We start from the raw sequence: 14383 nt of genomic DNA, 5'->3' as shown, positions 1-14383 counted from the left end.
TTGCAGGTTCAACAATGTGCTTCTTAGGATAAATAAGTTCTCACTTCATTTTCAGAACAAACCCTTTCCTCCAGCTCGGGAACTTGCACAGGTCACTGCACATCACTGAAACGTTCTGGGGCTCTCTGAAGTGCTGCAGTGATTTCAGCCTCTGCTCCTGGCCCGGAGGTGCCATGGTGCACAATTCCAGCACACTGAGAAGACTCCGCTTGCAGTAAAACGGTCCAAACTGTCACAGCATGTCAGCAATCATACCATTTCAATTCCATCTGCCCTGCTCAGTAGCGTGCGTAAACTTTGATTTTGTAACGTGACACTTAAACAAGTAATGTAGGCATGTGAGGAAATGGTAATAAAACCACAAGCTTTCATTGTGGCCTCTGCAGCATCAGTGCTGCTGTAGTAAGAAGCAGAGATCACTTTCCTGGTTATGTGAGAAATACCACTCCTGCCAAAATTGTGTGTCACTTACAAACAATATCAAAGCTGTTACAAAATGTGGTATCCATCCCCCAGCCTCATACCTTTTCTTTCTTTAATTTAAAAATATATTCTGCTGCTAATGTCTTCCAGAAACATACAAGACAACTCCACAGCAGCATAAAAAAACATCCTTTTGCTCTGTTTATTCATTTATTTTGTATTTCAACACATTTTCCCAGATGCCACTATCAGCTGAGATAGATGTGCTATTCCTACATTTAACAAGTGACAGTGTAAACACTCTGCAGTTTAATAAGCTAAAACAGCAACATGAATCAGAGACCTTCCCTCGCTCTCCTGCCTCTCCAAGTGTTTTCTTGTACCTCTAAACAAATATTTAAACTTGCTCAAATGGAAGATATTCTCAAAAAGGAAATCACTGTGGCTTTCATTCTCTCTCCATATCTACTAAGAACTATGGAAATGTCCTAGGACCCATTAACGGACAGAAAGCTGCATGCTCCTTTCCGTTTCATGAGAATTTGCTTGGTTTTTCCAGTCTCAAAACAGAAAAACAGATTTTGCTTACCAAAAATATGTGTATGTTGTTTAAAACATTTTTAGTGACTGTAGGAAAGCACATAATCCTCCCAGTTGATATATTAACATTCTTTTGCTAAGAGCAATGAGGTCAGGTGGCCGGAGTTTTCCAGAAGGCCACTATGTTAGCAAACAGATGCACTTCTGGGGACAGAAAGCTCTGGATCACGCAGTAGATAGGCAGCTGTGTTACAAACTCATACATGGAGAGGATCCACAGTACTGCAAATTCAAAGCACAGAATGAGAATGATGTGGTTGTCCCATATGCAGCCTGCCTCTGTACTGTTGAGTTCTGAAGGATGCCAGCCAACCTCAGTGTTGACTTTGAGTTTGATCCTCCCAGTTCATTGAACAGATGCATCTGTTGACTGTCCAAGAGCAAATGCCCACCTGAGTCTGCCTGTAGGGTCAGGAACAAAAGCAACAGAGAGCCTTGTGGCTGGTGTCTACTACAGACCACCTGATCAAGTGGGGCCTGTTGATGAAGCCTTCTTCCTCCAGCTGCAGGAGACATCATGATCCCAGGCTCTCATCCTGCCTGGGGGACTTCAACCATCTTGACATCTGCTGGAAAAGCAGTAAAGTAAGCTGTAGGCAATCCAGGAGACTCCTAGAATGTATGAAGGATAACCTCCTGAGACAAGTAATAGATGGCCCCACCAAGGGGGGAATGCAGGGAGAACTGGGGGAACATTTCTCCTCCTGCTGTAAGTGAAGATCAGAGGTTTGCAATCACTTGAGAAACATGAACATCCATAAGTCTATGGGTCCCAGTGAGATGCATCCCAGAGTCCTGAAGTAATTGGCTGATGTAGTTGCCAAGTCACTCTCAAAGATATTTGAAAAGTTGTGGCAGTCAGGTGAAGTCCCAGTTGACCGGAAAAAGGCAGTGTCACACCCATTTTTAAGAAGGGTAGAAAGAATGACCCAGGGAACTACCAAGCTGTCAGCTTCACCTCTGTGCTGGGAAGGCCATGCAGCAGATCCTCCTGGAAGCTATGATAAGGCACATACAAGAGAGGGAGGTGATATGAGATAACCAGCATGGCTTCACCAAGGGCAGGTCCTGCCTGATTAACCTTGTTGCTTTTCATGTCGGTAAAACTGCATCAGCAGACATGGGAAGAGCCACTGCTGTTATCTATTTGGACTTCAGTAAGGACTTTGACAGTCCACCATAATATCATTCTCTCCAAATTGGGAAGACATGGATTTGATGGATGGACTGTTCAATGGATGAGAACCTGGCTGCAAGATCGTACCCAGAGAGTGACAGTCAGTGGCTCAATGTCCAGATGGAGATCAGTGATGAGTGCTCAGGGATCAGTGCTGAGACTGGTGCTTTTTAACATCTTCATCAATGACATGGACAGTGGAATAGAATGCTCCCTCAGCAAGTTTGTAGATGACACCAAGCTGTGTGGTACAGTCAACACACTCAAGGGACAGGATGCCATTCAGAGCGACCTAGACAGGCTGAGCAGTGGGCCCAGGTGAACCTCACAATGTTCAACAAATCCAAGTGCAAGTTCTTCCACCTGGGTAATGGCAATCTCCATTATCAGTACAAGCAGAAGGATGTAAGGATAGAGCACAACCCTGTTGAAAACGTCCTGGGGGTACTGGCAGATGGCAAGCCAGACGAGCCAGCAATGTTCCCTAACAGCCCAGAAAGCCAGCTGTATCCTTGGCTGCAGTGAAAAAAGTGTGGCAAGCAGGGTGAATACAGGAGAGACGTGGACCTGTTGGAGCACATCCAGAGGAGGGCCACAAAAATGATCCAAGAGATAGTACACCTCCCCTATAAGGACAGGCTGAGAAAGCTGGGGCTGTTCAGCCTGGGGAAGAGAGGGCTCAAGAAGAGACATTCAAGGTCAGGCTGGATAGGGCTCTGAGCAACGTGATTGAGCTGCAGGTGTCCCTGTTCATTGCAGGGGAGTTAGACTAGATGATCTTTAAAGGGTCCCTTTAAACTCAAATGATTCTATGAATAAGAAGGTTGTATGAGGTACTTTTATTTCAGAGGCCAAAATCCTCATCTGGTATAATGCTGCTCTGGAATTAATTTACTATGTTGAAAAGATAACACGTTGATGAGGATTATGGTATCTAAATTAGCGATTTTGCATGCTTTGATGTGAGATAAATGGGTATGTCTGAGGGAAAGGGAAGGACAGAGTTGGGACACATATTCAGCTGTTTCAGGCACAGAAAAGCCAGCCAGGATGTGCCATACCTGTGGTGTTGAAATGTCATTCCTCTGGCTGATATTTGCCATTTGGACTCTTGCAGTGGCTCCTTTTCACACTTTCTCTGTCCCTCAGGAAGCCTGATGCTGTCACAGCCATAAATCTACAGAAAAGGAGCAGTGGCTCAGGGCATTTTGGGCAGGTGCAGAAACAGCCACAGGAAAAAACCTTCAAACTGAAGGAATCATCTTCCTTTCAGCTGGATGACCTGTATGCTGGGCAGCCTGCTCCTTATCTCAGTTCCTCCCTGCCCAGCCCCAGAGCTCACTGTCCAGCTACCGCTGATTGCCAGGGTTTTTCCATAGGTGGAGAAATCCAATCCAACCTGCATACAACATCACTTCTGGTTCTCAAAGCCATCGTGTTTCTCTTCCCTTTCCCCTTGCCAACCAGGCTTTGGAAAGCACAGAAAACCAGTGCACATTGCAAGTGGAGAAAATCCTACTGAGCTCAGCTGAGCAGGGGCTGCACCCAGAGCCAGAGTCTTCCCTGGTTTTAGCCTTCCTCCACTGAAGCAGCTTCAAGACCTTTCCCCCAGACATTCCCGACCCGACCTGTCCTCTGCTACCTCAGACAGCATTGTTTTTCAGCTCTGTTAAGCTCTGTATAGGGAATTCTGCTCTTGTGATTATGAACAGGGTGTTATGGTGTTGCTAATGATCCTGGCAGTAGTGCTTGGCAGTAGGGCTGAAACAGTGGGATTTCATACAGTACAAACTTGACTGCCTCTTACCAGCTCTAAGGTTGGCTATTATTGAGGTTATTGAAGAGAAAGAAGGGCTACTGCAATAAGAAATTAGTGGTAGACAGAGGGCAAATTAGTAAAAAGGAATGACAGCAACACTCCTGGCACACCAACGCCTTGATCTGACACAGAAATAAGGAAGTTTGAAGCTGTTTAGAAGACTTCCAGTATTACAATGCCGGCTATTACACATTCAGGATGTCACGCTATTAACTTTCCACAAATGTTTCCTATGAAAAAACAAAATTATCTCCTGAGATAAATCTGGATTACAGCAGAAAACCATAAAAAAAAAAAAAGAGAGACATTGGCATCACTTTCCTAATATGCACACAAAGTTCTTCCTTGTTCTACCCTCCAAAATAAAACAGGGCAAGGTAGAGCTTACCATAAAAGGCAGTTTTCTCAATCCAGAGAATTTTAATTCTTTTCTTTGGCCAGTAAATTATTTTCTTTCTTTTTCTGACTAACTTCTCTTGAATTTAAAACATGATTGTGAGCTACAGGAATGCATCCAGGTTTTCAGTGGAATTCAACTTACGTAATGTGACATGAAATATACCGGAAAAAGGAAATTAACAACAAAAAATTTTCTGGAATAACTAAGATAGGTCAATGAGCTTTGAAGATTAAAAGCACATCATACTACTTAATCATTTGCATCCTAATTTTGGAAATCTCTGTAGTCTTTAGAACTGTTAAAATAGAAAATCCAACAAATGGCAGACAGATACATATATGCATCTTTCTTGTCTTATCATGGCTTGGATTCATTCTGGGCAGGGACTATGCTGATATGTGTAGTCATATATGTGTTTCAGGGGAAAGCAACTGAGCCAATTACTGCCAGCAGAATCTGCTGGTGACAACCACAAGCACTGCTCGCATTATGCTAATATTCTCTCATGCTTTCTTACCTGGCTTTGTTTCCCTTTTTTTCCATGACTGTTTCCCCTTCCCTCTGTTGCACTGGCCAAGGACAAAATAAGCACTGAGCTTCTGACACTCCTAGCCCTGAAGGAAAAAAAGTGAAGTTCAGTGGTAATTGTTAAGAGGGGAAATCCGGGGTCATTAGAAGTCATTGTATATAGCTTAATAGTCACTTGACATCTTGGGCATTCTTTGGTCCTGGGTAAAGAGATAAGTCAGTAAAGCAGAGATGCACATGGAGCAGCTTCCTGAGCTGTGCTGCTAATGCAGTGCGAATAGAGCATGACCTGGAGAAACCCCTTTCTTTTGGGAATATAAACACCTCCTGCTTAAATATGATGTGGATTTCCCAAGTGAAAGGAAACTCTGCTGCTCATTTAAGAACAAGTTTTTTGAAAGCTGAGTGTGCATCAGTCTTAGGAAACCATGATGAAGAGCAACATTATGCAGGGTGAAAGGGTGGTTGCTTAAATCCTATTTCAGAATTGTTCTTTGCTGATGCTGTCAGGTTTCAGCAATTGACAAAAAGTCGTGGGCTTTGTACCCTTTAAGCATGAAAAAGCACCACACTATTTTTAAGAAATCACAAAGAGTCCCTGGAGACACAAAACTTGTTTCTTAATCTGCAAAGTGACTGTTGAGAGTAAGTTGAGAAACATGAAACAACCATATAAAGACAAAGACAGTCCATTGTAATCACTGGCTGAATTCTATCCGTATTTGTAAGAAGCATGTGAATGCAGCCAGCAAAAGTTGGCAGTTGTGTGCACGGCCAGTTTTTCAAAGAAATCCTGAAGGAAAATAAGAGCGTTTTTATTCTGGCACCAAAACACTCTCACTCCAGTTGAAAGCTCATCTGTATTCACTCTAAATCCAGAATTCAGTTCATTTAGCTCAAAGTACTGTCATTCTTTTCAGATACATATGCTTCCTAAAACCAACAGTAATCTACAGCCAGAAGTATGGCTTTTAAGAAAGGTTAATTCCAACGAGGTTACCTGACCGCTACATCAACAGCTCTCTTCTCACTGGGGCCCTCCAGTGTTCAGAGCTTGTGCCAACATCTTGCATAGCTCCCACTGCCTCGTACTGGGAAACTGAAGCCCTGGAGAGATGGCCTGATTTACTTTAGGATCGATAACTTCTGATCTTGTTGCAGGGAGGCATCATGTGAGGGGAAAAAATTGCAACATACCATTATTCTCAGGGAAAAGCCGTTGGCTTTCAAAGCAGAGCTGTAAATATCAGTTTGCTGCATTACAGAAGGAACACCACACACAAGCAATGTAGCTCAGGGAATTAACTGGTGATGCCAAACACAGAGGCAGTGGAGAGGGGCCATGGAGCCCTGCACAAAGGCACGTCTCAGAAACTCTGCTGCCCATGCCCTCAGGGCTGCCCATGGAAACTAAACACCAAATAAATTAAACACCAAAGAAATTGTAGCTAAAATTGGATTTTTTTTTCCCAAGAATTTCATTTCTTATTTTCATCTGAACATATATATATATTCCTGCTTTAGAATTCTGCAGAAAGCTTAAGAAAGCATTTGGATCCTACATAAAGATTACCAGGGAAATTGTTGCTTTCTGCAAATTTGGAGTTTCATACTCAAACGAGAGAGAGCTCACCCTCAACAGAACTCATTGTTACCATTATAATTGAATATTTTGAGTTCACCCTTTTTAGTGAAGTATGGCAAGGTGGCAAAGGCTTTTTTGTGTCTTTAGATGTATGCCTATTAATAACGCCTTAAATCGATTTATTTCCAGGATACACAACAGCTACATATGATATGAATATACAATGTCACACTGTTAAAGCACCCACAAATGTGTTTTTTACTCATAGTGGGAAAGGACTTAAATTCCAAGCTAGATTTGTATCTCTGTTCCTGTAGATGCTAGCTGCTACTGGAAGTATTAGAGACATCAGTAACCAGTTGTCAGTGCCAAAATACCAGGGGAATTAATAGCCTGCTAGGTCAGTTTTAAATAAGATGCTTTAGCAGCATTAGTTGACATAGCTGCATCTAGCATGTGGTTGCTGGAAAGAAGGACTTGGCAGCAGCCTGAGAGCGCTCCTCACCCTGAACAGCAAAGGGTATCAAATCCTGAGCCTGAAGTGGGGTATCATTTTGCAAATCATTTTATCCTGACTTATCATACATGTGTCAGTTTCAAATTTAGTCTCTGCATGAACTTATTTTCCCCCAGAGCAGATGGGAGCAGATGTCAGAAAGATGGATTTTCATTATCCACTATGTGATTTTTCTAACAGTAATCCTGAAGAAAGCCTGAAATAGAAGAGAGATTAGGTCCCTGCGTGGGCTATACAGGACATTTGTGAAACTTAGAAAAGGTCTAATGAAACAGAAATTCAGCATCAGGCATGCAGCTGTTGGACCAGCTGGATTAGCAAGCCTGGTGCAATGGATGGCCTAAGGGAAATAGGACAGGCCTTACTGATGAAATCTTGCACACTTAATGCTATACCTGAGACCTTACAGTTTGCATGAAATGCTGCTTCAGCTCAAGGGGCTGCTACATCACTCGTCATCCATAAACCAGCAAACAAGGGATGAGCAGGCACTTACCACGTGCTGCTGTTGATGTGGCAGATGGGCTATTTCCAGTTGGTGAATTTTTTGTTTGTTGTTTCCCTCAGCACCTGATAAATGACGTGGCTTTTTTATTCACTGAGTCCTATCATCACTTGGGGTGTTGCAGAACCAGGAATGACGCAGGACTTGGGAAAAGACAGAGAGAGAAAAGGCTGTTTTTCATTGTCTGCCTTTCTCTTCCTCTTTGGCTTATACTTGATGCTTGGATCTGATGACCTTAGTGGTCTTTTTGAACCTCCATGATTCTGTGGGATTACAAAGCCCAGCGCCTGCAAGAACTAGATGTGAATGCTGCTGAGTGGCCTTGGAGAAGTGTGCTTTTCTCATGGGAGGCTCAGAGCTGTCACTGTCAGTCAGGCCTAACGTGAATCCAAACTCACAGAGCTAGATATTTTAAGAATAAAAAACCTAAAAACTGGCTTGCTTCACTTTATATTCCATCTCTGTAAGATGCCACACAAGCCTTTAAGATAAACTTCTGCAATAAGCCATGACAGTGGGAATATTATCCCTGGAAACACATTCAAGTGAAGTCCAAAATAGCCCTTTGACTTGCCTGCAGCACACTCTGTGACTGCCAAGCAGCCCTGGCCCACCGCTCTGGGGTCATCCAGCCCTAAGGACAGGCTGACATGCCCAGCACAGGAGGTTTTTCCTCCAGTTTCCAATCCTACCCAGAGTGTGAGCCAGCTTCTGCCTGGTCAGAGCATGAAGGGAAGGTGCTGAGGGATGTGGCAGAGCTGCCAAAGGAGCGACCCGTGGGGTGGTGACTTGAGGCGTGGCTGTATGCTGGGAGAAAGCTCCTGTGATGGACCTGACCACCTGTGTATGGGCATAGGGCATAAATCCATCTGTTTGTGGGGTGTCAGGGGTACAGCAGTCTGGTGTCTGTCACACACAAATCTCAGAGTTAAGTGGAATTTCTACGGGGCTTCAAAAATTCATGAATTACAGTTCAGAGGTAAAACAATTAGGTGGTGATTTGGTCTTAGATAATAGAAAACATTCAACAGTGCTCAAGGAATTTACAATATAAGACTTATGCCATGAGACATTAAAGTGAAGATAAAAGCATAGAACAGATTCTTACCTACTGTGAACGGGCACCTTTGGGAGAGGATGGCTCTGCTTGTTTAAATAGCTGCTAGTGCTGTGAATCATGTTTATTGGTGCTGACAATGTACGTGACCTGAGCAAGCTTCCCACATGAACTACACGTCAGCTGAAGAACACCATTTCTTGGCTTGGGCAGCATCAACGTTCTTCAGTAAGTCTAGAGGACAACTGGCAAACACCTTCTCTCCTATCTAAAAGAAAGAAATAGAACCAGGGGGAGTGACCAAATGATCAGTGGACAACAAAGTAACCACTCTGGAAAAACACCAAACGAATCTAAACCAACCAATAACCAACCCCAGAGTGGAAGTGCTTAATATTAAAAGTATTCCCAAAACATGATCTTGATGAGGCTGCAGGTGATTAGCTGTTGCATTGAGATCCCAGTGCAAACACATACCTGCAGAAACCGCAGAGGACACTGACTTATTTCATTAAGTTTGTCTGTTAAAAAGAAACAACAAAGCAAAACAAGCAAAAAACCTTTAAAGATTCAGAGGCAGTCAACACTTTTGGAAGATGGTATTCCTATGCAAGTTTTTGCCTCCAGGGTAGGTTTCTACAGTCTGCAGTAGCCTCATCTTCAGAATAATTACACAGAAGACAGTGATGGAAGGTGTTAGAAATGGACAAACTCAGCTCAGGAAGGATCTCACCAGGAAGTAGTGGAATCAAAAAATGATTAGGCACAATTGATTCCAAACATAGAACTACAGCAGTGATGTAATGGGACAATTAATTATTAATGAGTAGCACAGATTAAATAAATACATGCTGTAAAAATACCAGGGGAAATGGACATACGGTAACTCATAGGTTTTTTTAATTCCTGTTTTGATGATTTTTCTCCGTGATGAATTCAGAGCCACCATGTACCTGAAGCTATTATCTCTCCCCGCAGACTGGAGAGCATTTCCATTTATTTTACTTCTGTTTACAAAATCATTTCATTAAAGAACAAGAGGTCCCTTGAAAAAAAAACCCATAATACTAATAGTACTTAAAGGCAAGGGGAAAAACCTACAGAGCACTATTTATCTTCTGGCATCTGAAAACAAACAGCTCCTCAATTTAAGCTCTGTATTTGTGTTTTAAGGGTATTCTAAGAAGTAACTTACTAACAAGACAATCTAGGAATATTCAGAGAAAATTGCTTTTTGTGTTTCTGGCATGCTCCCAGCTTTGGGTATAATGCTTGCAAAACATTCAAGTTTGATACAGGGAAAAATACTGGGAATTACAGCCTTGAAAACACCTTCTCATCATTCAGACTACAGTCATTTACAGAAAGTTAGGATTTTCACAAATAAGTAAAGAATGCTCAAATTGTTGAGTTTGATGAACACATTTTGTAAATTAGCAAGTGCATAGACAGTTGTATTAAAGACTTTGCCAATCGAGTTGTCAAAATGAAATTTCTTCAGTCAAAACTTGAATTTTATATTGACAGCATTTTTACAAGTTGGCAAATATGGGACTCATCCACAGGCTGCCGCGGTGAATGGCAGTTTCTCTTTGGCGTTAATAAGGACTCTGCTTCAAAATGCAGGCAACAGGGTGTTCTCAACATCTATCTCTGCAGAGCTGCTTTATAATCAAAATGGATTACTTTCAGCTAAGAAAGCATGTTAAAAATACTACACTTCAGAGAGACTCCAAATGTTTTTTCCTTCCTTCCAACCCAGTATTTTTCAAAGCCGTCTCTATTTCATTTATATACATGAGAAAAGCAGCTAATAATTAGAACAGTGAACCATGAGTCAGGAAATCCAGTTTGGCTTTCGTATTGTATATGATTTCAAGCAAAATTCTCTGTTCTTGTGATGAAAATAATTCCAGAATTCCATAGGCATGCCCTACTCTAGCACTTGAAGGACAAAGGTTTTGTTCCTAACAAGCAACAAATACATACCAAAGAGAATTACGCTTCTTTCTGTAATTAGAAGCAATCCAGAACAGGGTTTTTCAGAAGAAATGGCCCAAAAAACATTCATAAGCATCAACTGGTTTGTGCAGCTTCTGCAAACACCCACTAAAAAAATTACATTTATAAATCTCTCCGTATGTTACAGAAGCAGAAATTTTCCAATGCCTTAAATTGCACTTCTTCACACAAAATTGTTATCCCATGGATGGGATGCTGATTGAAATACTGAAAAGAAGCAGTAAATTATTGGTGATGAAGTCTCTTGTTCTCACACAAGAAATTGTTTGCAAATAAATTGGGCATCAAGAATAAACTCCACACCTGATGGGAAAAGCAATGGTGTCTGGGATACTGAAAGTTCTCATCTTGTTCTGCCTAGCGGCTGTCCAGATTGTGGTTCAACCCCTGACCTCCCCAGAGAGAAGGCAGTTTCCCTGGAGAAAATCATCTCTTTAATGGTTCAGAGGCCAGATAAGGCCTTGTTTGGGGTTTAGGATGCTATTTAAGCAGCTAAACACAGCTGGAAAAATATTGCACTGTCATTACAACAAAACACATGCCATTTTCTGAGTCCAGTAATAAAAAAGAAATTTGTGCTAGGTAATATCTAGAACAGTTTACCATGATGACTTTTACAGCATTCTCTGTATTTTCAGCCAGCGATGTCTTTCTGGCTCATTGTTTTTCTTATTTTTGCACATTGCTCAGTAGGATTTCACACCGAGACACGAAGAATGATGGTATTTTAGTTATTAGAGTAATCACAATTTGCTTAATGATTTCCCATTTCCAGCCTCCTCCTGCCCTCTGCTTAGGTTACACCTCTCTCGCAAGCAAAGGAGAAGGCTTCAGGCAGGACCCCTGAGCATGGTAAGTATTTTGGTTTAGCCAATTAGATGATTTTTATAAAACAGAGATCAAATCCAGCTAAAAGTGCAGCATACATTGCTTTATTTCCCTGAGAAGAGGGGAGAGAAGGCTCTGATTCACTCTGAAGCAGAAAGAAAGCTTGTGTTCCATTTGAACACATTTAACCCACAGCAATTAAGAGCTAGACCTCAAACACCATTCACAGCAGTGAGAGATCAGAGCTGGCTTTGACTACTTCCTTTCTCTTACCTCCTATGTGAGAGGCCCAGACTTCCTCTGCCCAATGCAAACCCTGGATTTAGGAGCTCACGGCCTACGGGCAGCCTAAGTTGAAGTTCTGCCCTCAGGAAACTTGAATGTCAGTTCCCCCATCACCAGCAAATGCCACAGTCACTTGGAGTGTTGAATGGACAGGCATGGCACCACTCTCATTTTGCAAATAATGCTGTGGAAGGATATTATGAGTTGAAATTAACTGTTCAATTACATCAGTAACTTTGTAACATGTCCTGACAATCTCTGGTAGATTCTGAATGTATCAGGGAGAATTGTCATAGCTTTGAATAGCTGTAAGTATGCAAAACACTACAGATAAAACTTATGGATAATCTCTTTATCAAATGTATTTTCTGATGTACATTCATATATCTTGCAGAAAAAAAATAGACATTTGCTGTAAAACTAAGCTGTGAGTGAAATAAGCATTACGCTGCTGGCTAAATCTAATGCTGAGGGTAAGGACTGGTTGCAAACTACAACATGGTCCTTTAGTTCTTTTTTTCTAATTTGCTTCAGCCAAAGCCATTCCGTGCTTGGGAACATGACCAACAAAAATATCAACCAACCCAAATAAATCCAACACACGCACACACACCACCAAAAAAAGAAAAAAAAAAAAAAACCCACACCAAAATGAAATCAACATTTTTTCACTGTATTCAAGTTGCCAACATATATTTCTGTTTTCTGTAATTCTTTCTTCACAAGCCACCTCTTCGAAAAAGCAATAGATGAAGAAAAGAAAGCCTGTTCCTCAGTGTTACTAGGAGTAATGGACATTCTATACAATACCCAGCATGTATCAGCATACAATAATATGAGATATCTTTATTTGTATGCTTGGCTCAAGTAAAATTCAGTAATTGTAACAAAGCTCCAATCTAAGTAACACTTCTCCCATACTTTCATAGCACTACTTTTAGGTTTGATAAGCTATGGGAAAAAAATCTCTGCTAGCTACTACTGACAAAAAGCTCTAGGACAGCATTTGTGGGATAGCAACATGTTCATACACTAAAGAGCATAAGCAAGTGAAACCTAAAAAAGGAAGATAATAGGAGGGAAAAAATGACTCACAGTTGACCAACTACCACCACCAGTTTGGTAATAAATGTGCATTTAATGCTTTTTGTTCACCTCCGCTTACCAATTTCTAGCAAACCTTATTAAACAAGGACAGGAAATCAAACACAGAATACAGAGACACCACATTCAGAGCACTGCAGCTGGTATATAACCTTCATTGACTGTCTGATGTAAGTGCCAGTGATTCCAGAGCAAAAAGCTAAGAACCACTTGAAAAGCACAAGCAAAGAGCCGCAGCCTCTTGGGATCAGCAGCCAACTCAATTCATCCCTGGCATGGTGCTGCTGAGCAAAGCACGCTGCCAGCTCCCATGGCAGCCTTGGTAGTGTCTGGTATGGCAGCAGGCTGTGCCATGGCTGAACAAACACCAAGCCACACTGAAATCAGCCTCATTAAACAAACAAACAAACAAACAAACAATTTAGATAGACTTGAGGCATACTATTAGCTCTTCAGCTTTCTAAATGTTGTCAAATGTTATTGGGGTGGGATTCCATGTGGTTCAAACAAGCCAAGCTTTCTTTCTCATAACGGAGCTCAACTCTTCCATTTCAATCTGGACTCTGAAAATCCAGAAGCATGTGAAACGCATTACCAGAAGATGATAGGTAAGCACGGGATATGAGAAGATGAATAGGAAAACAAGCAAACATCTGCAAGTAATTCCATTAATAAGTTAATCACAAGAAAAAGAAAGGAGAGGTTAAATAATAATGACTTAATGACTGGTCTGGAACTCAAAGAGTTATCCCACATGAATTTTTCCTAAACAGGTCCCAGAAACAAGAGGTGAAGAACAGTGCCCCCACTCTTTCCTTTGATTTTCCCTAATCCATTCTTCTTTAACAAAAGATAAATAATAATAATAAAAAAAAACAACCTCCCCAAACCAGGCAAAGACATTTACAAGACTGAGTGCTCCTCATTAATATGAGGATCACTCTAAATTATGAAGATGTACTGCAAATAAAGGATTGACATTGGAGGTAGTGAGGATAAGTGAGGATAAGAGGATGAGGAGAACAGCCACATAACTCATGTACACAAGTGACAACCCTGTTCTAAAAAGTCTGTTAAATTACCCTATGTCATAAAAAAGTACCAAGTGAAACCTGAGTTCTAGACAAAAAAAAAAAAAGAGAAAATTTAAATATGTCACAAATAGCCTAAAGGGATTGATTCTGTAACTAGGGAAGTTCAAAGTGAAAGCTTCAATTTCTTTATCACTGTACGATTACATCTCTGTTGTATTATGAAAGACAGTAGATCTTGAAGACAGTGAAGGCAGCAGCAGTGTGAAAAGAACATGGGTTGATGGGTTGTTGCTCTAAGTGATGACAGGAGGGATTAGCCAGGGATGGGTTCTGCTGTATGAAAGTAGTAATTTCTTCTTCACGGTACACCTACAAGCAGGAAAATTTCTGCTGAATGCATGATTAAGTATAGCATCTGTGCTTATGGCATATAATTAATAACCTCTGCTAATAAAGTCAGCAACAAATAAATTGAGAGAAGAGAAAGGATAAATTAAGA

Source organism: Gallus gallus, chromosome 6, assembly GCF_016699485.2.
Source record: "Gallus gallus isolate bGalGal1 chromosome 6, bGalGal1.mat.broiler.GRCg7b, whole genome shotgun sequence".
Classification (NCBI taxonomy): domain Eukaryota; kingdom Metazoa; phylum Chordata; class Aves; order Galliformes; family Phasianidae; genus Gallus; species Gallus gallus.
Note: the sequence above shows the minus strand (reverse complement) of the source record.